This window comes from Mycteria americana, chromosome 18 (assembly GCF_035582795.1).
Source record: "Mycteria americana isolate JAX WOST 10 ecotype Jacksonville Zoo and Gardens chromosome 18, USCA_MyAme_1.0, whole genome shotgun sequence".
Lineage (NCBI taxonomy): Eukaryota > Metazoa > Chordata > Aves > Ciconiiformes > Ciconiidae > Mycteria > Mycteria americana.
In genome coordinates this window covers 6,904,712-6,923,267 of record NC_134382.1, presented here as the reverse complement: position 1 = coordinate 6,923,267, position 18,556 = coordinate 6,904,712, and the positions used below count along the sequence as shown (strand labels likewise).

General features: G+C 39.7%; 1 protein-coding gene across 7 annotated transcripts in view; it reads right to left on the bottom strand.

Annotated features, from left to right (window-relative positions):
• Positions 1 to 18,556, bottom strand: part of RERE (arginine-glutamic acid dipeptide repeats) — a 259,220-nt gene that overhangs the window by 162,455 nt on the left and 78,209 nt on the right. The gene's annotated exons all lie outside the window — the stretch shown is intronic.

Below are 18,556 nucleotides of genomic sequence, written 5' to 3'. Positions count from 1 at the left end.
AAGATGTTCCTCTCCATCTCAGTGGTGAGACCAAGAGGGGAAAAAAGTTGGAAATAGTTCTAGCTTTTCTACCAGTCATTTAAAAATTAAAGTGTGAAGTTATTTTTTCTTTATCTTCCTTTTCTGTATCTTTCCTTATCTTCCTAAATTCTGTTTTCAGATCATCTCTACAAATTTGCAAGTAGGCCTTTATTTCATCGCATGTCAGCAGTATGTCAAGGCAATGCAGTCAACGTTTCTAAAAAACAACTGGTTCCAGAAGAATTACACCTGAAAGCTAGTACACTGTGTTTCAGATGCAAAACTGTTCACCTCCAGCATCCTCATTATAGGCACTATCCATCGAATTGACACTTTTTTTTAACTGCAAAACCACGACAGCAGAGCAGTACCTCTTTTCCCCAGTAGGCTATAAAGTAATCTCTACATACTCGTCTCAAATTAAGCCTGCTGATCAGTATAGCTAAAATTCCACATTCAATGGAAGGAATTCAAAGGCAAAGGTATTTCTCTGTTATACTGCCCCATGATTTCAATCTAGACTGGAAAATCTATGCTGGTCTTTCGGTGGTTACAAATCACCTTGAGGTCAGAGCACGTAAGTCTCAAAGTCAGGCAGGTCACCTTGACTTCTGCAGAAGAAAGTCTTCTGAAGAAACTCTTCAAGTGACAAGCACAGCTCACTGTGGTCTACATCCCCAGAGAATATGAAGGCTAGCAAACAGCTAAAAGCAATCAATTCAACTGTCACCAAAACCTTGCTGTGAGAACTCAAGTATCAGGGGCTTTTTAAACAGAGCTGGGAAAAAAGTTACTTAGACCCTCCTCTTCAGAATAAAATCCGTTTAGCACAAATACTACCTAGTTGTGAATAGATTAGGCAATTCCTTGAAGTAAAAAAATTAAATCCATGGAGCACAAGTTCCCAGAACAGATCAGCTGCTCAGGAGCATCTCGCAACCACGTGCAGAAAAGTATGAACCAAGGGCTAAGCGACAGCAAGAGTGCACAAAGGGTGGCCTGGAACGTAGACTTTATCAGAGAGCATCTGCATCCTCTCAAACGCTTGGCCTCACAAGGAGGCCCTTCCTGCCGGTTTATCACATAACCATAGAAACCATCTGAAGCAAAGCCTGTAAATCCAAGTGTCAAAGTTCTACCTGCAACCCTATTTGTAAAACAGGCTGCTTTACCACACCGTTCTCCATCCATCGCAAACCGCGTGTTAATCACTTCGCAACAGCATTTGAGAAAGTCAAATGAGCTTGACAAAATAGATTTCTTTTTTTAAGCTGAAAATCTGTTGCTTATTTTATAGTAAGAGTCAAAGACACAGGATAAGAATCTGGATTAATCTGAAATCATGATTTTATCAGCAGTGAAGCTCCTCTCCAAGTGTACAGAAGGAATGTAATTATAGCAGAGCCGTGTCCACGTTCCCACTACAAGACACACAGACGTAACAACTCACAGCTTGAGCGTTCTGAACCAGAACTTAGCACGCAAGTTCCAAACCAAGCAGTTCTCCTGATTTTTTTTTCCTATTAAACAACATTAGCTTTTAGTTAACTTACACAATCTAACTGAAATGTTTGAGAACTTCTGTTACTTTAATAACTTTTGATCATTCATTACACAAACATCCACAAAAATAGCACTGAAATGAATTCATGAATTCTCAGGCCACAAGTTCCAAAAGCCTTTCTTGCATGAGAAGCACCACTACTGACGTTCCCTACCCTTGCTGTCAGTTACAGCTCCATACGAGTCCTGGCCTCTTTGGAGAGCTTCTGCATAGCTCTTTTTAGCATAAAAATGCCAACAAAACTAAGAATTCCACTTCGACACAGCTGGCTTCTCCTTACCAGGTGCCCATCTGATGTAAAAACTTAACCACGACTAACTTGAGAGATAACAACAAGAAAAGAAGGATAATGGCATCCACTGAAGAATGAAACAATCAACACCAGGAAGGCAGGGGTTTAGAGCCACTTTTGTGCTATAAGCATTAAATAAAGTTTTAGAGCAAAGAATTCTAAGTTTTAAAGCAAAGTAAAAGGAAATGGTGAGAAAGAGTCAACTCATATATTGGATTTATTATGAATCCTGAATACCACTCTAGCATTAGAGCAGAGGGGGAGACATGGTCCGGAGCACAACCTTTCAAAAATGCCAGTGCTAACCAAGGATTTACTAAATATAGTGCTTTGTCTTAATGATGATGGCATCACAGGAAACTACGCTAAATAGCAAGGCTACATAGGCATCTATAAGTAGCATCAGTTTGACGTTTTCTGCTGCATATTTTCACTATCTATAATGTGACCAACCCAATGTCTTGCACCAGGAGTCTCAAGAGAAATAGAAGTTTCATGGATGTAAAATGCACTAAAACTTTGGTTTGGTTTTTTTTTTTGAAAGAAAACAATAAACAGTTTTATATAACAACCTCCAGTATCTCTGTAGAATCAAGAAGAATTACGTCCATTTATTTCAAGTACAACTTGCCTTTTCCAAATACCAATTTCAAATTGTGTATTTCCTAGCTAGGATAGTAGCAGCTGATGCAACAGCACACATATGTACATTTTAAAAGCAATTTAACCATATCAAAGTATTCCTGCCCCATTTCGTTACCCCAGACTTCCTTGGCTAATCATCCCGTTTAGACGGCCCTCTACTCGCTCAAACCAACCGCTCAGTATCCCAGCTGAATCATCCATTTACATGCTGTTCCACCACTCATCTGCGGGAAGTTTTTCAGGATTCACTGGGGAATCTGTATAAAAAGCTACAAGATTTCAGATACAGAAAACACCACAACTTCCAAGATTTTTTTTCTTAATTTCTCAGTTTTGCAAGCCTCATTTTCAGAGTGTTATCAGACGGCACACAGCATAAACAGCTAAGCATCCCTCTGAAATGGCTGACAAGTAAGAGAATCTGGCATCTACTATGGATAAAGCAAACATGTTGACTCACTAGTACACTGCATTTAAGTAAGGCGCTCCTGGCTGCCTGCCAAGACTTAAAACAAAGATGTCATCCAGTTAAGATGTCTCCAAAGCAATAGAGGCCATACAGATAAGAAAACAAGTTAATCCAGGTGCAAAGCAATGCCATGAATGCTAGAAACTGGGAAAACGCCAAAAGGAAAACATTTATGGATGCATTCACATTAGCCACTCAAAACTCACCATAAAAAGCGATTACTTTCGTTTACCAGAAATCCAAAATACAAATATATTATTTTGAAGAACAGCTTCAATGCGGACCCAAGCAACAAAGAAAAACTGCATATCATTTTTCTAATGCAACAAACCTGCACAGATAAGACTTATGCCCATGAAAGATACAGAATAGCCCCTCCTTATCCTTAGCACACTGGAATGTGCTATTGCATCCTTTTTTTCCACTGATCACATACTTCTGGAACATTTTTAGCTCTCTATGGCTGCAATTCAGAAGACCAACAAATACGAACACCACTATGCTGGCTCCACATCCAGTGCTTGCTCTTCACTGTTCTATAACAATCCTTCTCCAAACCCCAGCTGACTTAAATCCAGTCTCACAAGAGGCCTTGGCTTAAACATACACAGATTAATCCCACTACGCCTACTGCATCACCATTACTCTTTCACTTACCTTCTCCCTGTTCCCTTTAACTTGCAAGGTAATGATAACCTTAAAGTATTTTTCTTAGTCTGTATTCTGTCCACCTCCAAACTCTCCAAGTCTCCTTCCCTTCCCGGTCATTTTTTCTTTTCTAGTCCTTATTACAGTTGCATCAACAACTACATTCTGTGTTGGCTGCTCTGTCATCTGCAAAGATCCCTTGAAAACTGACCTTAAGGATGTGTTTTGTTAGGCAAGGCTCATGACTCCCTTTATGGACGGAATCATACCACTAATAGAAAATGAAAGGAGGTGCCTCATTATCTACATTGAGTCTGAAAAATCAGCAAAACAACAAAGAAATTACTGTCAAGTAAGCTACAGGATGAAATATAGCAAGCAACAACTGTTGCTCTGAACAGCCTTATACACTTACCAAGGTGTAAGTTAATTTCTTTTACTGAAGGATAGTCATCCTCACATCATCCTGTATTTATTAGTAAATAAGAGCAAGCGTGAAGCAGGTAACCACACAGGAAATGGGCATGCAATAAATTCACAGAATCACAGAATTGTATAGGTTGGAAAAGCCCTTTAAGATCATTGAGTCCAACTGTAAACCTAACACTGCCAAGCCCACCACTACACCATGTCCCTAAGCACCTCATCCAAACGGCTTTTAAATACCTCCAGGGATGGGGACTCAACCCCTGCCATGGGCAGCCTGTTCCAATGCTCGACAACCCTTTCCGTGAAGAAAAATTTCCTAATATCCAGTCTAAACCTCCCCTGGCGCAACTGGAGGCCATTTCCTCTCGCCCTATCACTTGTGACCTGGGAGAAGAGACCGACCCCACCTCTCTACAGCCTCCTTTCAGGCAGCTGTAGAGAGCGATGAGGTCTCCCCTCAGCCTCCTCTTCTCCAGGCTGAACAACCCCAGGTCCCTCAGCCGCTCCCCATCAGCCTTGTGCTCCAGACCCTTCCCCAGCTCCGTTGCCCTTCTCTGGACACGCTCCAGCCCCTCAATGTCTCTCTGGGAGTGAGGGGCCCAACACTGAACACAGCATTCGAGGTGCGGCCTCACCAGTGCCGAGTACAGGGGGACGATCACTTCCCAATTCACACTCCGGCATTCTCCACAGCAAGATAACATCCCTGTGTCAACTTGGGAGGAGAAGTAAAAGAAAATAAAAGGGCTTTCCATAACCTTTGCCACTACAATGGCAAAATAGAGTAAAGAAATCTTAAGTTCCCTGCACAGCTAGTGGGATTCACTGCCTGTCTCCAACCATGAGTACATTTGCTTACTTTCCTATTTTGTGTAAAATGTCCCACTGGAGATGAAGTATTTCTACAACACATGGTACAGAGTCATTATGCCTTTGGGCTTGTGATATTCACCAGATGTGCCCTAGTTCTGAAGGGTTACATTAATATTCCCACACTACAAGCTGCTTTTAAAATTAGAGCTTCAATACATGGACTTGATCTTTTGGGAAAAAACCCAACCACCTCACTTTTCTGAACACATGAACCTTTATCAGCTTCAATGATGCAGTTTATGTAGTAACCATCTTCACAATTAGAATCCTTTTATGTTTTACCTAATGAGTCCACACTTGCATCATCCAAGAAACAAAGCCTTAGGCTCTCTGCATGGCACCACACTTCCACAGGAAAGATATTCCTTGAAAGCCATTGGCAAGGAATTGTCTAAAACCCCCCGCCATCGTATTTCAACAGTCACAAGCTCAGACTTCACAGTGCAGCTGTAAGCAACCAGAGTTCCAACACACACCCACTTCCCAGTTTTGACATCCCAGTATCTTACTGGATTACGCATTCTTTCCCTCATTTTGCTTTCCTTCAGATATTCTGTGTTAGAGTTAGGGGTTCTGAAAAATGATATGCCAGATGTGTAAAAAAGCACTCCTCTTAATTTAGGTACAACTTAGGGGAGTTCGTCAGACACCAAGTTCATACATCAACTCTTACATTGTCCCAACCAACCAGATGAATCATCGGGCTCGTGTCATCAGTAGTAACGCATGTTACTCAACCATTCCATCAGTGGGCTAAAAACCATGCTTCAGGTATACTTATCCCTGCAGCGTACGTGTACGCTCCTGTTCCACATCCACCACTTCTAACTTAATACAGAGATAGCACTTATCCGAACACTCTCATTAAGTCTACAGATTCAGTTGTACCACAGTAGAACATTGTATGATGGATCAGAGAAACCGTACAAGAAACTGTCCAGGCAAGCCTTGCAAAACAGGTTTGTTTCATCAGAACCATCCTGGATTTAAAAGAAAAAAAGAAAAAAGGTAATCCAACTGTTTACTCGAGATAGACCCCAATTCTTTGGGAGACAGAGAATTTTATTTATAGACTTTACAGAGTCATATATAAGGACTTGAGAGGGAGGGAGACAGACAGACACTCTTTACGTGTGTGTGTGTACATGTATATATGTATATAACCTGAATACAAGTTGTGGGGTAGGCAGATAATTAAAGGATATTCACACCCCAGAATTAAAGGATATTTACATTCCTCCGTTCTGGTGTCTCAAATTAAAAGGCTTAGTTGTCCTAGTGCCCTCTGCCAACCAGTGAAGAAGCATGATCAGGCAATTCAGAACTGTTCTCCAGAAATACCTCTGCCCGAGCCAAAACTCACAGGAACCCAAGCAGCAAGGCTCTTCATTTCAGTGTCTCAGGTACTTGAAGTTAAATGCCACAATCCTTCACCACCACCCCCCAGAACAGTTACATACGATCAGCAGCACGATATTAGCAGTTACAGATCATTAATAACCAAGTGGTACCTTTTAAAGGATCAGAAAAATATTTGCAACATTCCATGAATTCTGAATGTTGAAATCTGAATTTGCCTGTATTCCAAATACATTCCAAATAGAATTTTCCTGTATTCCCAACACAGGGAAAAGTACCAAACCCTTGAAAACAAAGGTTTGGAAACGGACCTCTAACTACAGCAATGCATTTGGCACGACGGTTTAGTAACCAACGTAGAAACTCAGGGAGGAATGCATTGGGAATGACAAACACATGGTTTTAACTAGAAAAATATTACCACTGACAGGTAGGGAGCTCTACAGTTGCCTCTCTTCCCCCCATACGGCTGACAACAAACAAATTGCTAGGCTGATCTTTTAGTGTCACTTCCTGCTGAGCAGATTTCAAGCAACACTGCTGGCTCCTTGTCAGAAAACAATGTGCTAGAGCCCTGTTCTGCAATAAATGGTTCAACCAATTTACTGTGTTCATTTGAAACTCACAGGAGTATTCCCGATGCCTGGACTATAGTTCTTATTTGGCAAATGATTTTATTATAAACTGGTATCATAGCAAATCCATTTTCTTTAAGGGGTTTTGCTGCTGTTTAATGGACTGTCAGTATAATTTAGATTTCATCTATTTAAACTCATTCAAGCCTGGCTCCTGATTGTACAATAAATGGAACATATTTCTATTCAACAAAATTAATGACAGCTAATTGTAGTCTGCAGTTCCCAATTTTATAAAAGCAAGTGTTCTGCAGTTCAGGCACCCAGCTACATCATTTCCCACACCAATTATTTTTCTGCACTTTTCATGCATGTCCACAACACTCTACAGTTCTTCTTGCAAGATGCATCCAGACATACTTTGTTAACAGTTCTGATACAAACCAAACTTTTTCTTAGAAAAAGTAGTGTTACCAAAAAATGCCACCCCGAAAGCAAAGACATGGTAGATGCTCAGCCACTAACTCATGCTGGGGTATCCTCCTGTCTTAAGAGTTTTCTTTTTCGGTTAAATACATGAAAAGGGAGGAGGGGTGGGAATAAGAGTGTAGACCACTAAAAAAATTAATCAACTAGCCAGTTAGTCTAAGAGATACTTCTTTAGCAATGGATAAGCTTTACTGCACACATGCTATTTAAAACAGTCTTTTCTGATCTTTTAAGGCCACAGCAAACTTTTGCTAGAGGTGCAACGTTTGCTCCAAATGCTTCTCTCTGCTATTTTACCAATGCCCACGCGGCCACCTGTCTCTCACACCCGAACTGGATGCATTTCAAGAGCTCTTCACGGACACTCATTTCTGAAGTACTGGGGAAGACACAAAAGACGAGCAGCACCACCAATGTACCACAGAGCTACATGACCTCACTTTTTTAGATATCCTTAACTTTTTTTTTCTATTAAGAAATCCCTAGTGTGCAAATTACAAACACACTTAAACAATGGCTACAGATAATTTCTCCGATGCCTTAAATGCAAGCATTAATGCAAGCCTTAAGAAACCAATGGAAGAAGTTGTCACAGTCTACATTAAATCAACTGAACAACCTCCACGATGTCTTTGAATAGTGCACGCAATTGGCCCATACACACAAAAACCTGAAGAGATTAAGGGATCAAAATTCTGTATCACTCAAGATACAGAATCTTTCTTTTCATGCACTTCCCGTTCACTTGTGTTTCCCAAGTTTTGGTAATAAGTCAACGGTGACGTTAGAAGAAATCAACAGTATACAGTTGGTCCATGAAGCTGTACTTCATGTGAAAACTGGCATCTTTACATGGCTTTGAGTTTAAGAAGTTCTTCTATTGGACCATGCATAATTATAACTCCATGCTCTAGTAGGCAAAACAAGCACACCAAGAGGACTTGGAAGAGAAAACTCTTCTATTCCCAAGCCCACCACAAACACCAAATGGTTGCTTAACTTTCCTCCCTTAGCTACCCTTTTGATAATTGAAGTGCAACACACTACCTCATCAAAATATGGATGGGCTTTATTTGTGTGGCCCTCAACTAGAAAAAAATTACAGCCATTACTATTTCCCTAGTAATTGGCCCATCACTTCATCTTCCCAATTAGACAAATGGATAGAGACTAACCCATTTTAAAAGTTGTTGGTGCAGCCCTGAACAGAAACACATGTTCAGAAGGGGAAAACTAAATGTGTCACTTGAGTGAGGATGATTTTCACAGAATATTGTATTTCAAATACTACAGTCTGTTGCCTCCAAGCCTGCTGTGATGCAAATACAGATACTCCTGTCAAGTAACCTTATGTGATATTCTCCCTATGGTCTGCTAACCTGATATTCACCAACCTGCAAATGCCTAGCAGCACTGAAAAAATATCTGTATTAAAAAAAAAATCAATACGTATTTTCTGGAAAAAAAAGAAAAATTCCTACTGTTTAAATGTGTAAATAGCTTTGAGGTGCCTTTTATACAGAACAGATTAGTGCAGCAGCTGTAAAGCTGATCTTACAGCAGAAGTGTATTTACTTTGTTTCAACACTGGTATGTTACCTTTCTTCCTTCATTTTAAAGCACAATGATCATGCTAGTATGCTAGTCAGCTGCTTAAATAAGAAATGCCCATTTCAGGAAGAAAAAAAAAATGCTTTCCTCACTATTAAGAAGAGAGGAGCACAACCACCACAGTAAAGATACACGCATAAATTTTCGAGCCAAAGAAAAATAAATGTATGTCTACATTTAGGTGTATTTCTTTCCTAAACAAACAATACAAATGAAAAAGTCTTAAATCTATATCAGTTTTCATGTACTTCTAGCCGCTCCTTTTACAGCGGGGTTTCCGATCCTTTTTTGCTTTAAATATCTTTACTGCTTTTGGTAAAAGCATCCATAATGCATTTTGGACTTTGAAGAAAACAAGACAACCAGATAGATCCATTCTTCCTGCCAATGCTGAAACAAAGCAAAAATACTTCCATTTGTAGCTCAATTTACTTGAGATGCTTTTTTAAAGCAACACATGCTCTGCTACCGGATACTGTTTATACAAAACTATCTCTTGAGGACAAAAGGAAAACCAAATAGGTTGCTCAAAATTTATGATATGACAGAAAAAAAAAAAAAATAATTCAGTGATCAATTAGAATATATCCAGTTACAGACATAAATACCCTACCAGTGTGGCCCATCAAGCAGTAACATGAAAACAGAGATAACTTTTAAAGGAGTATTTATTTTCATGAAGCCTCAAGTTGTATTTACTCTTCCATTTTCTATTCCACTTGGAAAGAATAAAAAAAAAAGGCAGTCTCACTTTAACACACTCTCTTCACTTAGCCTGCTCACACCTAGCCCTGAGTGTCAAACCTGCAGAGAAATCTCTCCCTCACCTATGAACTTTCTCCTCCATCCCCCCATGAATACTTCTGCAAGATATTTTCACGAAACCGGTATTCCAAAATGAAGCAGCAAAGGTTAGTCCCAGGATCAAAATTCTGACAGATTAAAATTCACTCCCTCCCTCCCCCAATCTATCAGAAAAATCTCCAGATAAAAGTTAAAGCAATCTCCTGGCATAAACTGCTGTGCTACATGGGAAGCCGTAGCATCATTCCCAGCACAGAAGCTAAAATGAGAGTTTAATTTACTGCTTACACAGGTGTTGCCATTATAATTGACCAAACACTCCTTTATCTAATGGTCCATGAAAGACATGGCAACTTCCACAGAGGAAAAGAAAGAAAAAGGGCTGGTAAGTTCATACACTAGAAGTTCAAACCATTTTCCTTGAAATAAATTGCGGACAGGCCATGAACAATTACTGTGGCCACAAACTCCACTTGCACTCCTTGAAAGTCACTATTTCAAGGAATTTCTTCCCCTTAGTCCAATTTTTCCACAGTTGCTTCCCACTCACTGTGTTTTTACTTCAAAATTTCCATTTGCCTAATTTCATAAGGCATGCTGCATTCCCCATAGAGTATTCCTTTTTGCTTAGGTTACAATCTTTTCTACATTCATCCTCTGCAAAACTAATTCCTAACGCAGCCTGCAAAACTGCTCATATCTGCGTTCCAGTTACCTATAGTAGTTAAACCACGAATTTCCAACTATAGCTGTTGTAGTCACACACACACAAAATTAGGTCAATAAAGTTTCACATTCATCCTTTAACAGCTCCAAAACACCATGGCTTTACAAGGCATTTTTATTTTACATTACAAGCTTCTCAGGGAACGTGTTCTGAAGTTCATTTAGTACACAGCATATATTTATAGAGTTCACATAATTCGTGTTACTTCTAGTAATACTTCATTACAGTAGTCAACGGTAGCACAGCTCCTTTTGTTAGTGACCCATGTTTTGTTACAACGGAACGCAGAGGGATGACTCGCAGATAAAATATTAACAATAACCTCATAGAGAAAGTCTTACCTAAATTTCTCCACTTGCACAATTCATCTGTTATGAAAACACTATCACAATTTCATGTAATAACAAAGACAATATGAAAAACTACCTGTTAGACCAACGTTGGCTAAGCAACGTCCCCAGCCCCAGCCAGCCCCAGCCAGCCAGCCCCCACCCCTCGGCAGGCTCGCCTCCTTCGTGCTGCTCTGCATGATTTATACACAAGAGCCAAACAAAGCCAGAGGAATCCATTTGCTAGATCAACCTTGATCTGCACTTAAGACTCCATCTGTCAAGCACCAACAGCTGTCCATATACAGAGCAATGCCTCCCACCTTTAAGAGTAAATACGAACTCCGTAAGTGCATCGTCTTCCCCCCCCTCCAGTTTGGCTTATGTTTCCTGCTTATACTCACAGCACACATACAGAAAATTAGTTACATGCAGTTAAGTAGTCAATGTAGGCTGTCACGTAGCCTTAGTTATTTTCTGCACTTAATATTATTCACCTACTCACCTGATCTTTAAAAAAACGACACTTCTCATACAATCTCAAATGCTGGTAATAAAAACAAATTACAAGCGCTATTCTATCCAATAGGACAGAATAGTAACAAAAGTTTCAGCTGCATGTGGAAACAGTTCTCTACACTCTTCAATCAACTGCAAAGAAAATCCTTCTGTGATACTTTTATGTATTTTTAAATGCTTTTATGCATTTTGTTAACCCTCCTGACATGTTTTAAGACTCACCTACTAATCCAAGCCTTTTCTCTAATTTTTTTTTTTCCTTCTTTTAACTACTAAAGGAGGAATGGGTAAAGAATCCATTTGTTTCCATCGAAACAAAAGTCTTAAAGATAATCTCTTCTTCTGAAAAAAGATTGTTACAAGTTTTCCTCACCACTATTCGCATATGCAGAAAGGTTGGAAACACAGTGGTGTGAGTGTGAAAAATAAGGGAACTCTTATAAACACATTAAGCAGCACAGCTCCTGAGGTTATTCCTATTTACAGCAGCTGAAAGTCTGTCACTGAATATCTGATTATTTCAATAATCTAGTAACATGATGGTAACAGACTTTCAAACGAAGAGGGAAATACAGAGCACATCATGTTAGAATACATGCTCATCTCAGCTATGAAGCTTTGGAGGGAAGAGAAGACCACATGTGCAAAAATACGCAATCTCCATGACAAAACTTGGTCAATCCACGCAACACGGACAGAAAACAACAGTCTGGCCAAAAACTTCCGAAAAATTAAACTGTATAGCTGAAAAAAATTTCATTGCATTTCTTCCTTCTGCCCAAGCATAAAATTCAAATTTTAAAACTTCCCAGAAAAGAATTAACTTTTTTCCCCCAAAACTTTTTAGCAGTCTAAAAACACTTGCCAGAACTTCAAGGTTTATAGAAAAAAATTCATGTTTACATTATATGTATCTTTATATTTCATTCTGGCATGGCCACCTTTCTCAGCTGGTAAAGCTGTCAGAATAAATAGAAGGCAGCATCTCAAAGAATGACAAACACATGGGTCAATGTCAAATACAAGCCAATCACTGTCAGAGCATAAGCCAAATTCCTGCATTTCAACTTCACCAACATTCAACCCAAATACCAGTATACCACTTATTAACGAAGTAAATAGAGGGAGGAAACACTTTGGTTTGGGTTTTGTTTATATATATTTTTACAAAGCTGATGGAGGTTTCTAGATTAAAACCACCATTTCAGCAATTTCCTCGGTTACAACAACGCAAAATACCTCAGCACAGTTATAACAAAAGGGAACATTTAACAATTAATTATGCCAGCAAAAACTAAAGCTTAGAAATTTAGAAGTCCTAATACTTGCTTGCTAACCAAATTGACAGTGGATTTTAAGATACCTAGAAGAAATCTCAGTCCAACTAGATCTTAGGTAAATATAATTCTGGTTCCACTGTGATTGGAACTCCATTGGCCACACTCCACAGGGCAGCCTTTGATGTCAGGCCTGCAGATTCACAAAGATGACCCACCATCTTTCGTTATTTTCTCATTGTGATAGCGCAATAACCCAACACCTGCAGGCTTCAAATCTGAGCCACTGAAGACTGCAAACTATTTCATAGCTTATGAAGTGCTCCCTTTGAAAAATGGCCACATACACTATAATCACAGAACGCATCGAAGTGAAAAGTATGTAAGATCTCACTTTGATACAGTCGGTGACAACTGAGCAGCACTATTTCACAACAGTGCATCCGACCTGCAAATTCAGTCTCTCTCTCCTTCTCCGATGCCTGTCCAGATAATAGCTTATAGGGTTATGGTGCTGCCTAAACAGCACTCGGCGACGGAAATCTAACAAAACTTTTAAGTGACATCAACCTGTAAATCCAGACAGGTTAGTACTCCAAGTTATATTTTCCAGTAGCAATCTCACTTTCAGCCTAGTGACAGTGATTTCCCATACCTTAAAAAAAAAAAGCAACTAAACCAAAAAGTCCAATAGTGGATTACCCAAACAGTGATTGCCTAAAATGTCTCAAAATGGCAGAGACACACATTCCTATTTCTTCTTATACTAGGCCAAATGTTCCAGGATCCACATAAAGCTAATTCTGCCTCTTTCCCTGCACCATATCAAACCGCACTTTCCAGATCTAATACTCTGAACCTCATCTTCCACAGATCTTAACACATCTAGAACAAAGAGGCTCTCATGCAAGCTATTCCAAAGCAATTTGCTAGAAAACGATAAAGCCCTATAATGCACTACTCCTCCTGCGGAAGCCTTTCACCTTGTGTTACCTCATGTTGATTCCTCTTGCTGATGTGCTGTTTATATAGCTACTGATGTCACTGTAGAAACAGATCCTCATAAATCCTTTTAATTCCTGCAGATCCTTTTAAATGTTTCTACGTAGACAGAGCAAACAATATTGTCCTCATCTCCAGGTGACATATCATCAAATCATCTGGTTTCCTGAGGCTCCAAATCAACTTAGACTTTCATCCAACAAAGTTTTTCCAGTCCAGCATTCAAGGTGTCATCATGATGACATTACAGCAGTCTGCTCCGTAGCAACAATATCCTCAGTATTAAGTTCTGTGGCTTTAATATAGTAATACCCCTTGCCGACGTGTTGAACAGACTGAGGGTGAAAGGGGATGGGGACGATACAGCTTCCTCCAGCAAGAAAGGTATGCAAGAGTTCAGAGAACAAAAAGGAACAGGGCAATAAAAGTATCCACATAATCAGCTATTATTTTGATGCAGATATTTCTGCTATGTACTTTTTCTGGAATCTTAACCCATTCACTTCATAAGAGCAATTTAATGGGACATTGAAAAGAAAATCTCCACGTATCAAGGACAAGCTGCAAATACACAAGAAAAATACCTCCGTATGTCAGGTTCTTGTAAGACTTCAAGCATGTTGTTGTCCTCCAGAGCAGGGAAGGAAAAAAGTTCTCTGGAACGGTATCATCACTACCTTTTTCATCCTTCATTACGTTGGCCAGAAATTTAAAGTTACTGACAGCGCTATTTGTTTTCCATCACATAGCTCCCTCTTCCAGCTAGGCAAGTCATTCTCTTAACCAAGTATCAAAAGCAGGGCCTATACAAAAGCCGCTACATTACTCAACAGTGTTTGGAGTAGCATGGCACTTGGAAAAAGCCTGGACAGCCGTTCCGAAAGCACCTTAGCCACGGAAGTCCAGTACAATACGTTGACAGCCGTTCGACTGACAGCACTTCAGTACATTCTTCTATACAGAAAATCGTACACGGAGACCAACTGTCTAACCCAAACAACAGATGTAGTTATAAAGTCTGGTTTGCACAGCAGAGTATCAAAGTATTCAAATTCGCTTACAGTCTGACAATCAGAGAAGTGGAACTGCAAAAAACATACTACAAAACCAGACCACCAGTTTTAGACTACACCCAATTAGGAGCCATGTGTTAACCATATTGCACGTGCATATAAACTGTATGGGAAATCAACCCTTTCAAACCGTGCTGTATTTTGGCAAAAGTCAGTAGGATAGAAGGGAATCAATCTGCACTAGAAATGGAAGTAAATTCAGCATTAATCTGACTGAATCTAAGAGGAGAAAAAAAAACATCTCAGTCTTGATGTAACTATCTTAGACTATCATCACCTTATGCTAAGGAAGCCTATAAGCAAATGTACAATAAAAATTAATTTGTTACCATGACAGTCATTTTGATAAAAGGTAAGAACTCGGGGGGGGGGGGGGGGGGGGGGGGGTGGAACACACACACACATCACCACCACCACCACAACAACCACCAGCCACAGATTAGACCTGGAAGGAAATGGGAGGGAGGTTGTGGAAACTGAGAGGACAGATGGGGAAGTGGGCCAACAAGCTTTTAGGATAGGCCTGTGTGATTTCCAAAGTCGAGAAGATTAATTGCATAGTGTTCTCTAAGCTCTACTCAATACATTTTAATACATGGTTTAAAGCTATGCATGCATTCATTATATCTATGCAAATTAATAAGAACAGTATTTATATAGTAACAATGCAGTGTAACCTTTCATTTGAAAAAATTCCAATGATCTTGATTATCTATTTAGTTACAGTTTATTTGCTATTACTCAAATATAGCTGCTGAGCTCAGCACAGAAAAAAGTAATATTAAGTGTTGGATTAAGTACATACAGCAATGGGGTAGACATAGAATAAGATTTTAACCAAGGACTTCATAGTAAGAAAATGCAGACCTTTAACATTCAATCCATATCAGATAAGAGTATTTAAGGGAAAGAATCAAACGAATGGAAAGGATTTCCTTTCCTTAAAGCCTAAAAGACGTAAGCTGAAAACAGCTATCCGTTCTGCACACACCTTTAATTTTCATCTTTCTAATCCTTGCTGTGCAAGTCTCATTAATTTAAACTCTCTTAATCCCTCTTAAATTTTATGTAAATTGTACCCTTCACTACAAATGCATCTCCCTATATGTAACCTAGCCATAAGACAGAAGTTAATATTTTCTTCTATAATAGATGCTAGAATTGCTTTAGAATACCTTACGCACTTGAACGTGTATTCAAGCTCTCACTCCTGTTAAGAAATTATGTTTAAAATAAAATTTAAAAATCATTATAGTCAATTAAGGTTTCAGCTAGGCTCATGTCCCTCCAACAATGAGCTAGCCAGTAACGCGTGTTCTCGTTGCTCTCCCTAGTTTTCAAGAGACAGATGCAAGTTTACAAAAAGCACAAAGAGCAAACTGAACAGTATCTGAAGTATCACGGCTAGGGTACATCTCTTATGCTAATTTCTACTAATAAAAAGTAAACTTTAATAAGCACATTTTAAAATTACAAAATAAGTATAAAATATCTCAGTTACCACGAGTTCTATGGCTTTCCTTGTTCTTTCACTAGATAACCTCCTCCAGATCAGATACAACCACTTCCCCCCGTCCCCTTTTCTTCAAACAGTGCAGAAAGATGGGCAAAGAGAAAATGAAGCAAGCTGCCCGTGGCCAGCACTAGTCTTAGTCGAGACCGGGCAGACGAGCTTTCAAATCCTCTACCAGACCATGCAACCCCTTCCAACCCCTGCCAAACACTACTCATATAAGGAAGAATTGCTCCCCAAGCAGCCAGCTCCCTTACCATTGGTTCTGCAACCACCGTCACCAAAATGCGTTTGACGAAGTACTCTGCCTGTTGGAGAAGATTGTTCTCCCACACTATCAACCATGGGTGCTCCCTGAAGTCCCATAAGGTGCGAGTGGTACTCGGCCAGCATTTACAGAGCATTTGCTGCGTCCAGGTTCTGACACATCTCCCTGCCTGTGCTGTGACTGAGGCTCTACCTTGCATTTCAGGCCATAAATAGAATCTTCCCCAGCGTGTAATTGCTGGCAAGTGAGTAGGTACAAGCCATAACCGAAGCTCTTACCAGTCTGTACATAAAGAAGATTTCTCTTCTGAATGGATACTCTCGTGAAAAATACAGCATAAACAATCTAAGCTCTCCCCACACCACCAGCATTTACAGGCTCTCTCCGTTCCTTTGTCAATTATCTGGCAAAGGTGCAAACTCTGTATAACCACAGTACCGATTCCTGCTGTTCTGCAAATATCCCTCTCCAAGTACTGCTACAGGAGAGGTACCCCAGGCACTGCACCTACTGACTAAAGAGTGCTAATACTTCTCCATCCTACTACAGGATAAAAATGAAGATCACAAACTGATTTGCCATCTTAATTTTAAGCAAAGTCTTTTAGCAATAAAGCCAGTGTATCGCATTGTACTACTGGGCCCGCATAACAGCTGTTCTTCACAGATTCTAAATTATTTTTCATCTTCTGACACTGAAAATAAGATTGCCACCAAAGCTGACGCTTTTGCAGGCTGCCTCTTGCTACTGCTCAAGCAACAAATATTACTCAGCTACAAGCCCTGACCAAGAGAAAAACATCTCTTTTGAATGATTTCAAATGATATTTCAAGCATTTCAATAGAAAAGCTATTCTGACAAGCGTTGGTAGATCTAAGTGCAAACAGACTCTACAACTTCCACATGGAAAAACAAGTATGGAATGCAACACCTCCGAAACCAGCAGAATTTCAGCCCATCTGTATCTGCAGCTGATACACATACAACTAGCACTTTAGAGCTTTTAGAGCAACTACAGCTGGATAGAGCATTTAAAACATTTACATCCGTACTCACACAATGAGATTTTAGTAGTTAAGATATACAGCACCTCATGGAAAAATCGGACAAGATTTTACCTCATTAGTTTCCATGGTTTTTAGTTTGACTATCTCTCTCTTGCTCCAGCACTGTTACTACAGCATACTGATCGTTTTACAGAAAAGTAATATAAAACTACCACAGCCCTTAAGCCAGTGCTTTGAACAGTAAAGCCAAACATAACTATTCCTTGTGGTGGAACAAACAACTGCAATCAACACTTTTAAAATGCTGTGTAGATGAACACAGAAGTTCTTACTCAAAAATGAGGAATACAGCTAGCCGAATAATCTAATTTTCAAGTACAATTTCATTTTGAGGAGAAAGTTAGCTGGCAGCAGCCACAGGTTAGATCTTGAAACCTTCCATGAGACCTTAAAAACCTTGTGTGAACTTGGCAGTAATTAAGAGGCACGTCCAAGACATCCAGAGCACACTGCAGGCTTCTGCTTCCGGCCCCAAAACATCCCAGATACTTGCTGATACTGACACCGCCCGTTTTGACCACAGCTAAGCTGCTGTGCGTAGGCATTAGCTAGCTATTAACGAGGGGGCTGAAATCAATGGCATAATAGGTATGAGATCTTAAGTCACCCGATTTATATTTCACAAACAGAAGACAGGAGAGGAGCTCTACAAAGAAATCATAGATTCGCAGAAAAACCTGTTAGAAAGAAATCTCTATATGCCACCGAGTCCAATCTCTAGCTCAGATCAGGTCTCGTTTCAAAGTTGGAGTAAAGTGCTCAGTGCTTTATCCAATTTAGTTTTGAAATTCCCAGGGACAGAGATTCCATACGATACACAGATAATTAATGCAGCAGAAAGAAAAAAGGGTGGCTCTTTTTCAAAGAGGAACTAAGTTCATTCCAACAAATTAGATATTACAAGATATAGTCAAACGCTTTTGCATGCATATCCATATTTGTCTCCAGTGGAAATGTGGCAACCTGCCCCTAGGACAATCATGATTTAAATTAACAGATAGC